Source organism: Myxine glutinosa, chromosome 5 (genome assembly GCF_964187855.1).
Source record: "Myxine glutinosa chromosome 5, kmMyxGlut1.1, whole genome shotgun sequence".
Lineage (NCBI taxonomy): Eukaryota > Metazoa > Chordata > Myxini > Myxiniformes > Myxinidae > Myxine > Myxine glutinosa.
This window is the reverse complement of record NC_136265.1, coordinates 209209557-209227660: the sequence shown is the minus strand read 5'-3', so window position 1 is coordinate 209227660 and position 18104 is coordinate 209209557. Positions and strand designations below refer to the sequence as shown.

The window sequence follows — 18104 nt, the reverse complement described above, 5'->3', positions numbered from 1 at the left end:
ATAGGCCAAAAGGTCAACATAGGCCAAAGGTCAATAATCATTTCGAATTTCTCTAATCCTCAATTTTCTTCCGATTGACTTGAAATTTGAATAGGATTTACATATCAGCTAACTGAATTCAACCACCAACTATTTTTGAGATCAACATGCACTACATGGCCAAAAGTATGCGGACACTCCTAATTAGTGGATTTGGCTGTTTCAGCCACACCCATTGCTGACAGGTATATATAATCAAGCGCACAGCCATGAAATCTCCATAGACAAACATTGCCAGGAGAATGGGCTGCACTGAAGAGCTCAGTGACTTTCAACGTGGCACCGTCATAGGATGCCACCTTTTCAACAAGTCAGTTCATCAAATTTCTGCCCTGCTAGAGCGGCCCTGTCAGCTGTAAGTGCTGTTATTGTAAGTGGAAACGTCTCGGAACACCAGCAGCTCAGCCGCGTAGTAGTAGGCCACACAAGCTCACAGAACGGGACCGCCGAGTGCTGAAGTGCGTAGCGCATAAAAAACGTCTGTCCATGGTTGCAACACTCGCTACCGAGTTTCAAACTGCCTCTGGAAGCAACGTCAGCACAACAACTGTTCGTCAGGAGCTTCATGAATTGGGTGTCCATGGCCAAGCAGCCACACACAAGCCTAAGATCACCATGCGCAATGCCAAGCGTCGGCTGGAGTAGTGTAAAGCTCGCCGCCATTGGACTCTGGAGCGGTGGACACGCGTTCTCTGGAGTGATGAATCATGCTTCACCATCTGGCAGTCCGACGGACGAATCTGGGTTTGGCGGATGCCAGGAGAACGCTACCTGACCGAATGCATAGTGCCATCTGTAAAGTTTGATAGAGGAGGAATAATGGTCTGGGGCTGTTTTTCATGGTTTGGGCTAGTCCCCTTCGTTCCAGTGAAGGGAAATATTAACGCTACAGCATACAATGACATTCTAGAGTCTATACGATTGTGTGCTTCCAATATTGTGGCAACAGTTTGGGGAAGGGCCTTTCCTGTTTCAGCATGACAATGCTCCAGTGCACAAAGCGAAGTCCATACAGAAATGGTTTGTCAAGATCGGTGTGAAAGAACTTGACTGGCCTGCACAGAGCCCTGACCTCACCCCATCAAACACCTTTGGGATGAATAGGAACGCCGACTGCGAGCCAGTCCTAATTGCCCAAAATCAGTGCCCGACCTCACTAATGCTCTTGTGGCTGAATGGAAAATAATCCCACAGCAATGTTCCAACATTGAGTGGAAAGCCTTCCCAGAAGAGTGGATGCTGTTATAGCAGCAAAAGGGAGCCCAACTCCATACTAATGCCCATGATTTTGGAATGAGATGTTCAACGAGCACCAAAGGGTGTGATGGTCTTGTGTCCACATACTTTTGACCATGTAGTGTATGCCAAGAGGTCAACAGAGGCCAATGATCAACAACCTCTTCAAATTTTTACAATCCTCAATTTTCTTCAGATTGACTTGAAATTTGAATAGGATTTCCATATCAGTAAACTGAATTTAACCACCACCTATTTTTGAGATCAACATATGCCAAAAGGTCAATATAGACCAAAGGTCAACAACCTTTTCAAATTTCTAAAATCCCTCAATTTTCATCTGATTGACTTGAAATTTGAATAGGATTTTCTTATCAGCTAACTGAATTCAACCACCAATTATATTTGAGGTCAACATCAGCCAAAAGTTCAACATTGGCCAAATTTCTAAAATTGTTAGTTTTCATCCAATTAACTTAAAATTTGAAGACGATTTGCATGTCATATCACAGGATTCAACCGCCAATTATTTTTGAGGTCAAAAGGATGCTCTACTGAGTGCCATTCTACTTTGTTCTCTTTTGTCAAGTTTCGGTCTGAGTGATTTTTTTTTTTTTATCAGGAAAACTTTGTAAAGAGTGACATTAACCATCATCCCAAACAGATATGTCATCTGACAGCTTCTGCAGAGCATGTCGGGTATTCATCAGGCAAACGGTGCCCGGTGAGAATCTTTGTAGGCGTAGCGCAACAATGTGGATGTTTTGCTGTCAAACAAATGCAAATGTCGACTAATATTTTGACAAATTCATAATGTGACTCCAACTTCATGCCTACATCTGCCTGTCAATACAATCATTGTACACCTTCGAGAATGAAGTCAGAAAGTTGTTGCTGTTTTAGATGTTTGCGCAACTGCTACCTGCACAGTCGTCAGTGGGCGATGAGTGGTTATTGGTGAATCACAGGTGTAGGCAATCAGTGATGTTTTTGCTTTGAAGCTTTCCAGCATTGAGGCTGCATTCAATTCACAGCAGATGTATGTTAAGATATTTGCAGTTGATGTTGAGGTTTTTAAAGTTCTATTTTTATTTTGATGCCATACTAATGAGAATGTGAGACATGTATGTGTATGCATGTTTGCTTTGTGAATCCAGGTTTGTGGCGAGAGATTTTTGGTTGCTATGGTGACAATGCATTGCCTTTGTTCTTTGTATCACTGGCTTTTTGTTACTCAATATCTTTTTGTCCCTAATGCATGCCACAAGTCACCCTGTAACCCATGAGATCACAGTGGCATGTGATACGTAGGCCGTGTGACTGCCAAACGATTGTTACTTTGCATTTTTGAAGTTATTATTCCATTTTATGACTTGTTTTATGACTGTAACTGACCACTGTGATGCATTGTTGTCCAGGCCATTTGGCTGTCACTGTGAAGATATATCTACGTGTGACTGTGACTGTGTCCATGCGTAACTGTTACGAGCATTCTGCCATTTCCACTTTGTCTTCCTAATTGACTGCTTTACACGCAAACGCAATGGACTGCATAATAATTTGGAATTGCAATCCATCACCGGTGCCCGTGACGTTTCGCTAATCCGCCTAGTCTGGCATGCCTCTGGATAAAACTACATTTGCATGTTAATAGCATTTCCTCTGTCCACAAATGCGTCAATTGCATTTTTAAAATTAATTTTTACAATAAATATAACCTAACGTTTCACGATACGCTTTCCGATTTTGGAAAAACGCGCGCGGGCCAAAGAGAAGCATGTTTAACGACAATTGAAAAGTTGCTTTTGTGACTGCTGAAAGCTTAAGGATATTAATAATACACATAAATATTTATCAACTTGATTACATTTCATTAATGCCTGAGAACAATTGTTGTTGTATCAGTCAATCCTTAAGCTTATCTTTGCGTCACACTGCTCATAATGAATAAAATATTTCATTTTCCTTTTACCTTGTTAAGAATCACAGTTGAGGTTAAAAATCCGGGATGACATTCACGTTGGCTCTGTTGGCACACCAAAGCCAACTCGGTATTGATCCAACCAAGTGTGTGCTAAAGGCCATTTCTGGCCCAATACTGCTGGGTGTTTTTTCTGAGCAGGTGAGAGCATTGTTTGGATGGGATAACTGTGTTCTAGATGATCTCACAATAATGTTCTGAAGAAAAGAAAAAATCTAAATTATAGCTCAATTCGTAGAAATGTATGCTTATGAACTTAGCTAGCAGCTGTTGCGAGAGCGTGTGATGGCCAATCAGAGAGCATAATGATAATGATAGGCACACAACAACCAATCGGCAAATGATATGGTGGGTAACCATTTCCCCTCTACTCATTGGAGAAAAAAGAAAACACCAGGAGTTCTAACTCAACTACTAGATCAACTGATATAACTAGCGTGACTCGGCGCGCTCTGCGCGCCTCACTACACGTCGTTTCAGAGGGATAGACATCGTTAATCATTTCGGTGTCTTTTGGGTCTTTTGTGTCTTCATGGTGTTTTGGGTCTTTTGGGCCATTTGGGTCTTCATGGTCTTTTGGATCCTCTGGGACTTTAAGGGTATTTTGGGTGTTTTGGGTGTTTGTGGTCTTCGGGGTCTTTTTTTTAATTATTATTTTTTGTATGCAGAATCGACGCTCGTGAAAGAGCTAACATTTATCACACACACACAAAAAAATCAAACAGACACACAAAGTATATAATAAGGGGAGCGGTAGACAAGATGGGGAGAGAAGGGGAAGCACACAAACACAACATTTGAGAACAGGGACATCGGGAGATCTGTGGGAGGGATAGGGCTTGGGGGGAGGAGGCATGGGAAGGGGGAGGGGTGGGAGAAGTATAAAACTCGAGGACACTGCAAGGACTTCCAGGAAAGAATATGGTATTTAAAAAAAGTGGATCTGGGGTGAAATTAGCAGGGGTAGAAAAGATCAAGGTTTTGGATTGAGGAAGATAAGAGATGGTGGTGGACAGCTGTTTTAAAGACCTGGGGGGAGGAGTGGGATTGAAGAGAGTGAGGGAGTTTGTTCCAGAGACGGGAGAAAAGAGGAATGAAGGAGTGTCTTTTTTTTTTTTTTTTGTATACAGAATCGAGGCTCGTGTAAGAGCTAACATTTATCACACAAACAAATCAAACAGACAAACAAAATATATAAAAAGAGGGAGCGGTAGACAAGATGGGGAGAGAAGGGGAAGCACACAAACACAACATTTGAGAGCAGGGACATCGGGAGATGTATGGGAGGGAGAGGGCTTGGGGGGAGGAGGCGTGAGAAGGGGGGGAGAAGTATAAAACACAAGGACACCAAGGACTTCCAGGACAGAAGTTGGTATTTCAAAAAAGTGGATTTGGGGTGAAATTAGCGGGGGTAGAAAAGATCAAGGTTTTGGATGAGGGAAGATAAGAGATGGTGGTGAACAGCTGTTTTAAAGACCTGGAGGGTGGAGTGGGATTGAAGAGAGTGAGGGAGTTTGTTCCAGAGGCGGGAGAAAAGAGGAATGAAGGAGTGAAGGTGAGCAGAGAGTCTTGATTTTGGCAGTTTAACCATAAGAGGGTTGTTTTTTTTTTTTTTTTTTGTATACAAGATCGAGGCTCGTGAAAGAGCGAACATTAATCACACAGAAAGACAAACCGACACATAAAACATATAACATCGAGAGCGGTAGACAAGATGGGGAGAGAGGGGGAAGGACACAAACACAACATTTGAGAGCAGGGACCGAGAGACATGGAGACATCGAGAGAACTGTGGGAGAGGTATAAAACATATGGACACTGCCAAGACTTCCAGGAAAGAAGTTGGAATTTCAAACAAGGTGGATCTGGGGTGAATTAGTGGGGGTAGAAAAGATCAAGGTTTTGGATGGGGGAAGATAAGAGATGGTGGTGAACAGCTGTTTTGAAGACCTGGAGGGAGGAGTGTGATTGAAGTGAGTGTGGGAGTTTGTTCCAGAGGCGGGAGAAAAGAGGAATGAAAGAGCCCAGAGATTGCAGGCAGATCTTGTGCGACCTGTAGGAATATTTGGGGGACAGAGCCCAGAGAGAGCTGGGGGGGGGGGGGGGGGAGGCCAGAGAGGAGTCAGTAGAAGACGGAAAGACCACCCACCTGCCTGCGGTGAGTGAGTGAAAGGCCCTTGGAGTTCGCTTCATCGTGGGAGATTCCAATGATTCTGAACGCTTTGGTTTCAACAGCGTGAAGACGAGCAAGGTGTGAGGCAGGAGCACCAGCCCAGGAGCACCAGCAGTATTCCATTGAGCTGCGGATGAAAGCCTTGTATGTGGTGAGGAGCTCAGGTGTGCCAAGGAAGGACTTTGCACGACAGAGGATGCCCAGCCGGCGACTGGCTTTAGAGGCCAGATTTGAAATGTGGTTTTCCCAGGAAAGATCATGGCAGATATATATATATAATAACCACCTTTAGAGGCCATTTTTCCCCGCAAAGCGGGGGTTGGCCTTTTTCGGGAACCATTGTTGTTGTTGTTTTTTGGTCCCCTTTTTGAAGCAATGTTTTACGGCCGGATGCCCTTCCTGACGCCAACCCTTTTTGCCGCCTTTAACGACAAACAGGGAATTACCAGTGAACTGGTACTCAATTAGCCGACCTCGGAAGGTATGACAGGCTGAGTCAACCCCCCTGGCGTTAATTCAGTGATCGACCGGGATTCGAACCCAGGATCCTAGGATCCTAAGCCGGCACCCTAGCCGCTAGCCCAACACTTTTGGGTGAGACCCAAAAGCTTGATGTGACATAACTTCTTGGAGAGAGAGTCTTTTGGGTCTTAGGGGTCTTTTGTTTCATCTGGGTCTTCAAGGGTCTTTGGGGTATTTTGGTTATTCAGGGTATTTAAGGGTCTTTGGGGTGTTTTGGGTCTTCAGGGTGTTTTGGGTCTTCGGGGTCTTTTGGGTCTTCGTGGTGTTTTGGGTCTTTGGGGTATTTTGGGTGTTTTTGGGTATTTTGGCCCATTTGGGTCTTCAGGGTCTTTTTGAGCCTCAAGGCCTTCAAGGGTATTTTGGGTCTGGAGGGTCTCCAAGGGTATTTTGGGTCTTCAGTGGTCTTAAGCGTCTTGGGGGAATTAAAGGGTCGTCAAAGTCTGAGGGGTCTCAGCCGTCTAAACGTAATTAAGAGGGTGTTAATTTTATTTGAAGAAGAAGAAAGTGTTTTCGTCGCATATAAACATACATAACGACATAACCATATACTTTTGCTTTATTATAATAAGATTGTATTGATTATGCACAAAAGCATTGATTATCAAAAAAATATTAATGATCAAGATTTGTGTTTCGAAAAATCCCTAAAACAATTCAATGTATGATGAACCTTATCAGTTGCTTGCAATCCTAGTGTGAGACTTAACCCCACAACACAAATCAATAGATTGATTCCAGGGCGAGGTCGACTCAGCTATGAGGATTGGCCGAAAGAGACAGGACTTTATCCATTAGAAAGGAAGAGAATACAAGGGGATCTAATAGAGATGTTTACGATAATGAAGCATATTGATAAACTATGTTCAGAATATGTATATATACATATATATACACACACTACCGGTCAAAAGTTTTAGAACACGTCAATTTTTCTATTTTTATTGAAATTTACGCAGTTTAATGTTGCTATCATAATGGCGAGAAAAAGGCAATTAACAAAGGAAGACAGACAGACCATTATAACCCTTAAAAGTGTTGCTCTTTCCTTTAAAGAAATTGCAAATAGAGCCAAGGTGTCAGCGAGTACAGTTTCCTACACCATCAAAAGGCACTTGGAAACTGGAGGAAACTCTGACAGGAAGAGGTCTGGCAGACCCAAAGCCACAACAGAATCAGAAGATAAGTTTCTGAGAGTCAACAGCTTGCGTGATAGGCGGCTCACAGGACAACAGCTTCAAGCACAGCTTAACACTGGTCGAAGTAAGCAAGTCTCAGTTTCAACTGTGAAGAGAAGACTTCGAGCTGCAGGTTTGACAGGTCGAGTGGCAGTAAGAAAGCCATTGCTAAGGTGGCAAAATAAGAAAAAGAGGCTTGCCTGGGCCATGAAGCACCGCCAGTAGACTACTAAAGACTGGAAGAAGGTCTTATGGACCGATGAATCAAAATTTGAAATCTTTGATTCATCACGCAGGGTTTTTGTATGCCATCGAGTAGGTGAAAGGACGGTTCCTCAGTGTGTGACACCAACCGTCAAACATGGAGGAGGAAGCGTGATGGTCTGTGGCTATTTTGCTGGATCCTGAGTCGGCGACTTGCACAGAGTGACTGGCACACTGAACCAAAAAGGCTACCACAGCATTTTGCAGCGCCATGCAATACCCTCTGGTATACGCCGAGTTGGTCAGGGGCTCATCCTACAGCAAGATAATGACCCTAAACACACCTCCAGGCTATGTTAAAACTACCTACCTTCAAGGAAAAGAACAAGACGGTAGGCTTCAAATCATGGAATGGCCAGCACAGTCTCCAGACTTAAACCCCATCGAGCTGGTTTGGGTTGAACTGGACAGAAGGGTGAAAGCAAAACAACCTACAAATGCAACACATTTGTGGGAACTTCTGCAACAGTGTTGGGAAGAACTTCCCGAACAATATTTGATTTCCATTGTAGAAAGAATGCCACGAGTGTGTTCGGCGGTTATATCTGCAAAAGGTGGCTACTTTGCCGAGTCAAAAATTTAAATTAAATTTTGTTAAACAAAATGATTCTACGATTTCTTTTTTATCTCCAATTGTTTAATTGTTCTATGCTTAATTTCAGAGTACATTGAGACATTAAACTGCGTAAATTTCAATAAAAACTGGAAAAATTGAAGTGTTCTAAAACTTTTGACCGGTAGTGTACATATATTTAGCAGAATGGACACTGGCAGGACAAGAAGGCCGTAGTTTCAGCATAAAAAAGAATGGTTAAGATAGCATTAGGCAGAGGCTTTCACCCAGGGAATGGTGAATGCATGGAATAGCAAATCCTCCATCTAAAGCTACAAACCTATTGCACGTTGTCTTTGGCCTTCGCCTCTTCTGGGCAAGATTGTGAGCTTCAAATTGGAAGAATTTTTCACAATATCTGCACAGCACTTCAGATTGTTTTTTTGTGCATTGACAATCACAGCGGCCTCGGCTGAGCAATTGTTTAACAAACTCGAGCTTATCGAAAACGTAGCGTGGCGCAACGAGTCGGGAAGGATTGAGTGACGACCCTTGCCTTCGAGTATATTGATAGTGAACTGCCTCTAAGAATTGATTTTAGTAAAGTGATTCATAAATTTGCTTTGAAACAACCCAGGAATATTCTATTTTAGAGAAAATTTCTAATAATTATTTCCACCTTCTTGTGCGGTTGGCCGGTTTAAAGTTTTTGGCCCATTCTCCACAAACTGGTGGGCCAGGCCTGACGTTTGACCGAAATGTGTAACGACCTTTAGAGGCCATTTTTTCCGCAGAGCAGGGGTTGGCCTTTTTTGGGCACAGTGCCCCCCTTTTTGTCCCCCGTCGCACCGCGGAGCGAAGGAGGGACTATGGTTTTACCCTCCGTCCGCGCGTGCTTCCGTCCGTCCATTTGTGCGTACCCTTGTGAGCGGAATATGTTGAAAAATAAACGAACTACTAACTTCTAATCCGGTGTGTGGGTGTGTCTCCCACCCACTCGCAAATATTATCGACTCTTTCATGTTTTCTGCGTCTTCCACTTTGTCAACTCACATCACTTCACCGACGGGGGACCGAGGCGTAACGCTTGTTTGAAGCAATGTTTTGCGGCCCTTCCTGCCGCCAACCCTGTTAGTCGCCTCTTGCGACACACTTCAAGCAGTGAGCTGGTACTCAATTTGCCGACCTCGGAAGGATGATAGGCTGAGTCAACCCCCTGGTATTAATTCAGCAATCACCGGGATTCGAACCCAGAAACCTAGGATCCCAAGCCGGCACCCTAACCGTTAAGCCAACACCAGGCTTGTTTGATCGAAGTCTATCGACAGGAATTTGGAACTTGGTCAGGGTTCTGGTGATGCCTGCTCCTCGCAAAGCACCGTGGCATCTTCAACATTCACCAAGGGATGCAAGCAGATGGGGAACGCAGCTTAACATTCATCTTAGGGACATCCAATTTTGTGATGCAATGCCTTACCTGCAAAGCATCAATCTGGCAGTTCATAGTCAGGCTGACATTCAAATCAAGAATAGCCAGGAAGGGTGCTACTTCTGCACCATCTGGACGGGTTAACTGAGATAAATAAGAAGCAATATAAAGATGCTGGCAACCGACCAGTGGGCTTTGCTTTGTAGTACGGGGACATTTGAACTGATAAAGGAAACCATATTAGCTTGGTAATCTATTGGCAGATGTAGATAGAACACTTTTCTCTGGATGGAAGCATGGGTCGCAGGAAAGTATAGAATCAAAAAGTTTATCTGAGCTCACATCAAAACCCAAGGTTAGAGTGTTACCATGACCCTGTGCTGGCTGTTGATGCCGAGCATCCCAATGTGTCTGTACTGGGAGCTTTGGCATTCATTCCCAGGCTCGCAAGCAGTGGCATAGGAATTTCAATGTCCCTCGTCCTCAGCCCTCCCGGAACGTCCTCCCGTTTCAAGCCATACACTCGGATTATTCCCAAATTCCTCTTCCAGTTAGCCTTCCACTTGGTCTTCTTTATCGAGCATCCCCGAAACACCCTCTCATTAAAAACAGCAATGGGTCCATGAACCAAAAGTCAACTACTTGCCCTAAATATCTGTCTGATGACAAAGTATTTGATGAGGGACTTTAAAACCTTTTTGAATACCTTCCCAATATCCAAGAAAACATAGCTCACAGAAGAGGTGCTAAACCACTTATCCTCTTTATGATGACGTCTTTGTTTCTGAAAACTGCAGTATTTGCAGCAGAATGATGTTTCAAACTGTCGTACAGTTAATACATACCTTGCAAAATTAAACTCACTGTATTCATTGACTTATCCTTGCGTGCGACATACATACAGTGCATTCAGAAAGTATTCAGACCCCTTCACTTTTTTCACATTTCGTTATTTTGCAGACTTTTGCTGAAATCGTTTAAATTCATTTTTTCCCTCATCAATCTGCACTCAATACCCCATAATGACAAAGAGAAAACAGGATTTTAGTAAGTTTTGCAAATTTATTAAAAAGAAAAAACTGAAATGTCACATTTACATAAGTATTCAGACCCTTTGCTATGACACTTGAAATTTAGCTCAGGTGCCTTGACATACGTATTCACACCCTTTGTGATGACACTTGAAATTTAGCTCAGGTGCCTCCTATTTCTCTTGATCATCTTTGAGATGTTTCTACACCTTGATTGGAGTACACCTGTGGTAAATTCAATTGATTGGACATGATTTAGAAAGGCGCACACCTGTCTATATAAGGTCTCACAGCTGACAATGCATATCAGAGCAAAAACCAAGCCATGAGGTCGAAGGAACTGCCTGCAGAGCTCAGAGACAGGATTGTGTCGAGGCACAGATCTGGGGAAGCCTACAAAAAAAATCTCTGCTGCATTGAAAGTTCCCAAGAGCACGGTGGCCTCCATAATTCTTAAATGGAAGAAGTTTGGAACAACCAGGACTCTTCCTAGAGCTGGCAGCCCGGCCAAACTGAGCAATCGGGGGAGAAGGGCCTTGGTAAGAGAGGTGACCAAGAACCCGATGGTCACTCTGGCTGAGCTCCAGAGATCCTGTGTGGAGATGGGAGAAACTTCCAGAAGGACAACCATCACTGCAACACTGCACCGATCTGGGCTTTATGGCAGAGTGGCCAGACGGAAGCCAAACAGTTCAATCTTGGTTTCAGCAGACCACAGATTCTTGTTTCTCACAGTCTGAGAGTCCTTCAGGTGCTTTTTTTGCAAACTCCAAGTGTCTTGCATGTGTCTTTCACTGAGGAGAGGCTTAAGTCTGTGTGACAGAAATACACCTTGACATAGCGTGCCTTTAAAACATGAGAATTCTTCCAGATTCTTTGAAGTTAATTAGTCTAATCAACTCAGGTGTGTCAAACTCAGTATAACTCCACAAAAACCTTCCTCACACGCACACACACATATATGTGCACACCCTCATATATGTGTGTATATATATATTGTTACAGACGCGGTTTTAGATGTTATATTGACCGAGCGGTGGTGTATTTAACCGTGTCCGAACAGGTACTCCCCGATTAGAACCCGATTCCACCCGACGTTGACCAGATCGCCCCACAGATATTCAATCGGGAAACCTCTAAAGCGACCGAAAGAGAATGAAAAAGAAGAAGAAGAAGAATACGGAGGAAGGACAGATTTATTATACACACACAAGCAATGGATGGAAGAAGCAGTAACACAGCGAATCGTTAACTTACACTATTCATTTTTACTTAACCCCAAGACAACGAGCAGGACAGGACGTTCACACTTACACAGGGGATATTGCAGGCAGGTAGGGCTTGAGGTGGATTGCTTGAGAGGGAGGCAAAGTCGGAGGCAGCAGCTCTCAATTCCTCGCGGTTTTGGCGGGAAAACCCTCCGTCGCGTATCCGCTGCGGTAGACGTCACGCGCTGGTTCGGCACACCTGCTCCTCTTCTTGTGGTGGAGCCGTCTCCCTCCTTTCAGCGCGTCTCTCCAAAGCTGGTTTCCTTGCCGAGTACCTCTCCTCTTTGGCTTGGAGCGTTTCGCATCTCACCGCTCCTCTTGGTGCCGCCTCTTTGCTCATCTCCCAGGTCATCTGGTAAAGCAGTCCCTTACAGTCGCTTTTATCACCTCGGGCGGAATTAAGCCGCCGGCTCCGAGGGCACGCCTAACGGGTCGCTCACCGCGGTGCTGATTGGCTGTTAGGGCTGGCTCACTCCTCCCCTCTTATGACGAGGTGGAGACACGCCTTTCTTCTCCGAGATTAGCACATGGGCAATGGCGGCCTGCGGGATTGAAAACAACTCCCCTTTTGAAAGGAACCTTGGAGAGCGGAGATGTTTGGGGAAATTGGAAGGGCCTACGCTTATTTTGTTTGATACAATGCAAAGTCAATCTAGTGGGAAACACATATTTAGCCTACATGGAATAAGGAAATACACTATTTAAAAGATATATCGTGACCTGCGTGTAAGTTTCATGGAATTAACTAGGAGGACGGCTGCGACCATTATTTACATTAACAGGGTGTTACCATACTTTTGTAACGTTCACATTGTAACGTTTCCACATTCGTTACACTGCACCCTCCTTTCTTCAGGCCCGTGCTCGGGCCTACTAAACTTTAACTTAGTGTGACACGTAGGTGTAATTCCCGCTACAATTAACCTGACCCTGAGTGTGAGTGTGACAATTTTAAAACACAAATAAGTATGTCCCCCTATTGCATTGCACCCTGTCTAACACACTCAAGCCCACAGCTAACCGAATTACGGAATTATTCTCAAACTATACATTTACGGTGGGGAGCATTATTTACAATGACGTGATTTCTTATTTACAACGCAACCCAGGACCTGTGTTTTTTTCTTTTTTTTTCTTTTTAGGGAACAAGAGAAAGAAATTCCTGTTGGGAGGGAGGAGACAGCACGCATTGCATCGATGCACCAGTACCAATACCACCAAAGCACCCAAAAGCACCAAAAACACCACAAAGCACCAAAAGCACCACTCGGTGCGCAGTCACCATGGTTCTTAATAAACACAACAAAACAACTGGTGGTGGTCTTCACTTTCTCTGCTGGGCCGATGTTCTTCCCGACGTCTTCTGGCTTCATGCGGCCTATTTGGACATAATAAAAAGCACAACTTGTGTTCGTTTTTATTTAGGGCCTCGGGGGCCAACTAAGGGTGGTCCACCTGTTTGGCATAGGTGCCACCTTACCGAGGTCCGCAAGCAAGATTCCCTGGCCACTGTGGCCGGTCTCCAACAGAGGTGCCCTGCCCCAGAACCTGGGGTCCATCAAGTGGTACTTGGCCGCAGAACAGCGGTCCATAAAGTGGTACATCAACGCAATGCATGCTGGTTCTGGGAATCTCGGGCGCACAATGGCCACCTCACGCACGCTCCCCTCGGCACCCAATGGCGCACAGGTCATGTGGGAGACAAAAGAAAGACAATTGAGCGAGGGGTAAGGTCACAAGGGTACACGTCAATAAGGCAATGCAAGGCGAAATGCGTACGGAGGGCGAAGTGAGAAAGCTCGTCCCTACCGTACGTCACCCCCCTGTCACCTACCCTACCCTTGCCCTTACCCCATATGTACAAAAATCTACACATTTACAAATTCGTCACTACTGTCACGTCTTCCCCATATTTCCCCTATACCAAATTCGTCTCCACAATCCCTCGACTTCAAAATTTGCCATCACCAATTCATCATCAATCCTCATAAGGAGGGAGAGATGGAATTACGCACAATGTCACACCTACGTCATGATGCGTCTCACAATCCAAACATTTGCATCATAAAAAAAAATAATCAAAACATGGCATGGTGTGGAGTACCTGTCACCTCAGGTGAGTGGATGCAGATGGTGCGAGGAGATCCTTCATCCTAACTATCCTCTAAATGACTTTAACACACTTTACACTACCCGGGGTCTCTCCCTGCCAATCCATTGGCCAACTTACACTATGGGTTCTAAAAACCAATTCCCATTGACCAAACTGTGGTGCCTCTCAATTTGGGGTCTCAGTCCCCCGATTCATCTCCCGGTGCTCTCGCACAATTTCTGGGCTGCGACGTCTAGCTCTCCCAACAGGTCTACCCACCTGCACACCTCCACCACTGTAGTTGCCACCCGAGCTTACCTAGCTCCTCACCCTAACCTATCTAACTGGGGCAGGCCCCTCCTGGCTCTGTCACCCCACTCGGTGCCCTCTGGCACTGGGCTACCCGGGTCCGTCCTCCGGATCCTCGGGCCCCATCCACAACAACTACTACCGGCTCCCAGAACCCACCTGCGGCCTCACCTGGCCGACATCCTTACAGTGGTGGAGCGCCCAAACAACTACACACACTAACAGGCTACACGCCCAGCCATTTCCACAACACTAATGCACCCATCCAAATACCATTCTGCATCCGCACCACAGATGCCAATATCCAACCACAATTTACCTGTACCATCTACCTAACACTTACACTACCCGCCCCGGGTATCCGTGATGGGGGTCCACTCTTCCCCCATTCACACCTTCGCACCATCCACTCCACTCCACAATTTCCACCATTCTCACTCCACGACCATCCATTCCAATACTCCAGATATTCCACACTACCATTTATTCCACACAGCCACATACACCTGTTGTTGCACACCTGTGCCCTCACACCTGGTGCCACCTGCACCCTCCTTTCTTCCTGGACCATTTGGTCAACACAACACGCAATCACCACTACTCCCTCATACACGGCTCCACACACCTGTTCAGTTGCACACCTGTGCAATCACACCTGTTCCATTCTCACCTGTTCAATCCTCACACACACGGCATCATCTCAGCTAACTACTCCCCTCTGAAACTTGCGCTTCCCAGTCGTCCCTTTAAACTATTGCGCTCCCACGTCATTATAATCCACACTAATCTACCTGCGTCCCCACTACAGGTATCAGTCACTAATTAACCTTAACGTCACCTAATGTCATCTTCGCTAGATCCCTATCAATATAACCTAACTCACCCGGGCTAGTTTTCACTGCCATACACCCCATAAACTATAGCTCCTTTGCCCCACGTCTGTGAGGGATGGTGGATTTGCCATCCCACCACATCGGGGGTCTCTCACTGTCAATTTTGTTCGTCCAGATTCCAACCAATTCAAAAATTTTCCATTTACTGCCAATTCTACCCACTATTATAAATTTCGTATCAAATCACGATCACTATCACCCGTCTACTTATTACATCCTCTCGGTGCGCCAATTCACGTCTACAGCTCGGCTTCGTACAGCCGAGCCATGAACCCGGGTTCTTTTGTGCCAGCGGCTGGATACGTCCCGCATTCGTGGCAGGGACGGGGGCTTACCCGGGCCGAGATCCCACGCACCACCTCGGCGTGGAGCCATCCAATGTCCCGATCTCGACCTGCCGGCACATCTCCATAGCAAGTGGTCGCCATGACGACCCTTCCTATCCAGCTGCCCGCTCCGCCTAGTGGAGCCCGGACGCGGCCGTTCCAAGCGAGGCACAGCGTGGATCGCGTACGGCGGTTCTTACGAAACCGCCGTGGTTCGGATCCCCGCTGGTCCTCGCGGCACGCGAAGCTGCCCGACGCGCACCGAGGGCCCGATTCGGCTATAAGTCGCCCTAACCGCTAAACCGGTTACCGTCGATGCTTCACCTGGACGCTTACATGCATACGCTACCCCTTTCTTGCTCATACATGCAGCCGTTTCCATGCTCCTCGTCGTTCCTCTTCTTACACACCTCGGTACACTCATTCCACTCCCAGCCTTGGTCACACACCTGACCACCGAACACCTTGGCACACATTCGTCGCTCGCACACCTCACCAACACACCTCTTCGCGCCCCTTCCTCGGTCACCTCCTCTGTGACAATCACAGGTGTGCTCTCACCCGCACACCCAACCACGTGCCTCACTACCAATTCCAGCGTGCATTCCCACTCACGCTCTACCATTCCAGGTGTGCATCCTTCCATTCCAGGTGTACATCCTCGCTCACCTGTCACAACCAACTCACGCTCCGTGTCACTCTCACTACTCTCACCTCCACTCTCGGTCGCGCACTCACCCTTACTCTCGACAGCGCACTCTTTCCTCATGCACCTGTCCGTTGCACACCTTTCTCGCGCACACTCCTCCGCACATTGTCCCGTTACACCCTCTGTAACACTCACCACAGGCATGCATTCTCCCTTACTCTTGACAGCATGCGCTTTCCCCATGCACCCGTCCGTTACACACCTTTCTCGCGCATCCTCTTGCGCACACTTTTTCATTACTTCCTCCGTAACACTCACCACACCGCGCTTCCCTGTGCTCCCTCGCACACGCGCTACGACCGACTCACTCCTGACGGCACACTCACTCCTCGGCGTGCACTTTTTCCTCACACACCCCATGGTCGGACATTCTCGCACACCTCTTTTTTCGCACACCTGACCTGTCGCACACTTCACCAACGGCCTTTCACGAACACCCGGATCCAAAGCAACCCCCAAGCCGACTGAAGCTTTCCTCACATCATATACATTGCCACTCACCTCCGTACTTCGTCTCCGCACCTCCTTTGCCACCTGCAAACTCTTTATTTGGTTTGTGAGCATCACATTATGAGTTGAGCACCGACCTTGTACCAATTCCATTACCTCCTCCTGGATTTCTCTTTTAGTTTCTGTCCGTCCCTTCTTAATTTCACTCACCTCTTCTTCCACTTCCTCTAATTTTTGTTTAACCTCTTTTATTTCTCGGTGCGTCTCCTCAAGTTCGTCCTCTAAGGCTACCGTGACCGTCTCTATGTGCATCCTCACCTGCCGGTCCTTTGTCTCCATTATCTCTGTCACCTCGTCCACCCTCATTGTCAGTTCCTCACGTACCATCTGACATTGCCTCTGTGTCGCTTTCAAGTCATTTTTAATTTCTTTTTGTGTCGCCTTTAACCCTCCGAGTACTGCAGTGTTCCTTTGAACCTGCTCCACTAACTTCGTTTGTCCCTCTGTCAGCTGTTCCACCTCCTCCGTCAGATCTTCTATTCCCCCTTGTAACTTTGCCGTATTATTTCTCACCTCTTTCTCCATACGCTTCTCACCTCGCTTTACCTCCTCGCGTAGCCCCGAAACCTCCTCACTTACCCCTCGTCGTATTTCCTCCATCTCTTTTGTAGATGCCACCCTCATCTGTCCCAATTCATCCCTCTGAGCATCCAGTTTGGTTTCTACCCCGATTTTCACCTCCTCTATCTGCTCTCCCATTTGTTTGATTTCCCTGGCAGATTGTTCCCCTATTTCCCGCAATTTGTCCTCCATCCTATTTTCTAACCCCATTAACCCATTTTTCACCCCCTCTAACTGATTCTCCTGGGCAGCCATTCTGTTTTCCACCCCCGTTAACCCATTCTTTACCTCTTTTATCCCGTTGTCTAACCCCTCAAAATTTTTGTCTACCTTCTCACCGGTACCCCTCGCTTCGTCCCTCATTACCCCCAATTGCTCACTCTGAGCTACCATCCGGTTCCCCATTACCCCCATTTGGTTTCCCATTACCCCCATTTGGCCCTCCAATCGCTCACTCTGAGCATCCATCCGGTTCCCCATTACCCCCATCATTCTGCTTTCCATTTCTTCGCTATTCTTGTCCATAAGGGCCTTCATTTGTATAAAAAAAAGGTTCAAATCCACCAACGGCGCTGCTACGGTCGCGGGCGCGGCAAAATTTGGTGCCGCTACACCCACGTGCGCGAGGACGCCACTTTGCGCGTCTGATACCCCCTCAACCACATTGCCAATGTTCTCCTCCTCCCTTTCCTCCACATACATTTCCCCGAGGTCCTGGGTCGATTCCACCCTGTCTATCTCTCCCACCGACATCCGATCGCCTTGATTGTCCATGGCGCGATCTCAAAATTCGGGTTTTATAAAACAAAATAAATTTCGGCAGCTTGTAATTTTGAGCGCGTTAAGCGCGCTTCGGGTCCGATTTCGGGTCCGATCTCCCTCCTCGACACCAATTGTTACTCTAATAGTACAATTGGTGTTCCAAAATTTGGGCCTAACAAATTTAGTCCCAGGTCCGAATCCCACTCCTGACACCAATTGTTACAGACGCGGTTTTAGATGTTATATTGACCGAGCGGTGGTGTATTTAACC

At 46.3% G+C, this 18104-nt stretch overlaps 1 protein-coding gene across 1 annotated transcript in view; it reads left to right on the top strand.

Moving 5' to 3' along the window:
• LOC137428175 (uncharacterized) overlaps nucleotides 1-18104 on the top strand; it is a 297132-nt gene that overhangs the window by 206606 nt on the left and 72422 nt on the right. The gene's annotated exons all lie outside the window — the stretch shown is intronic.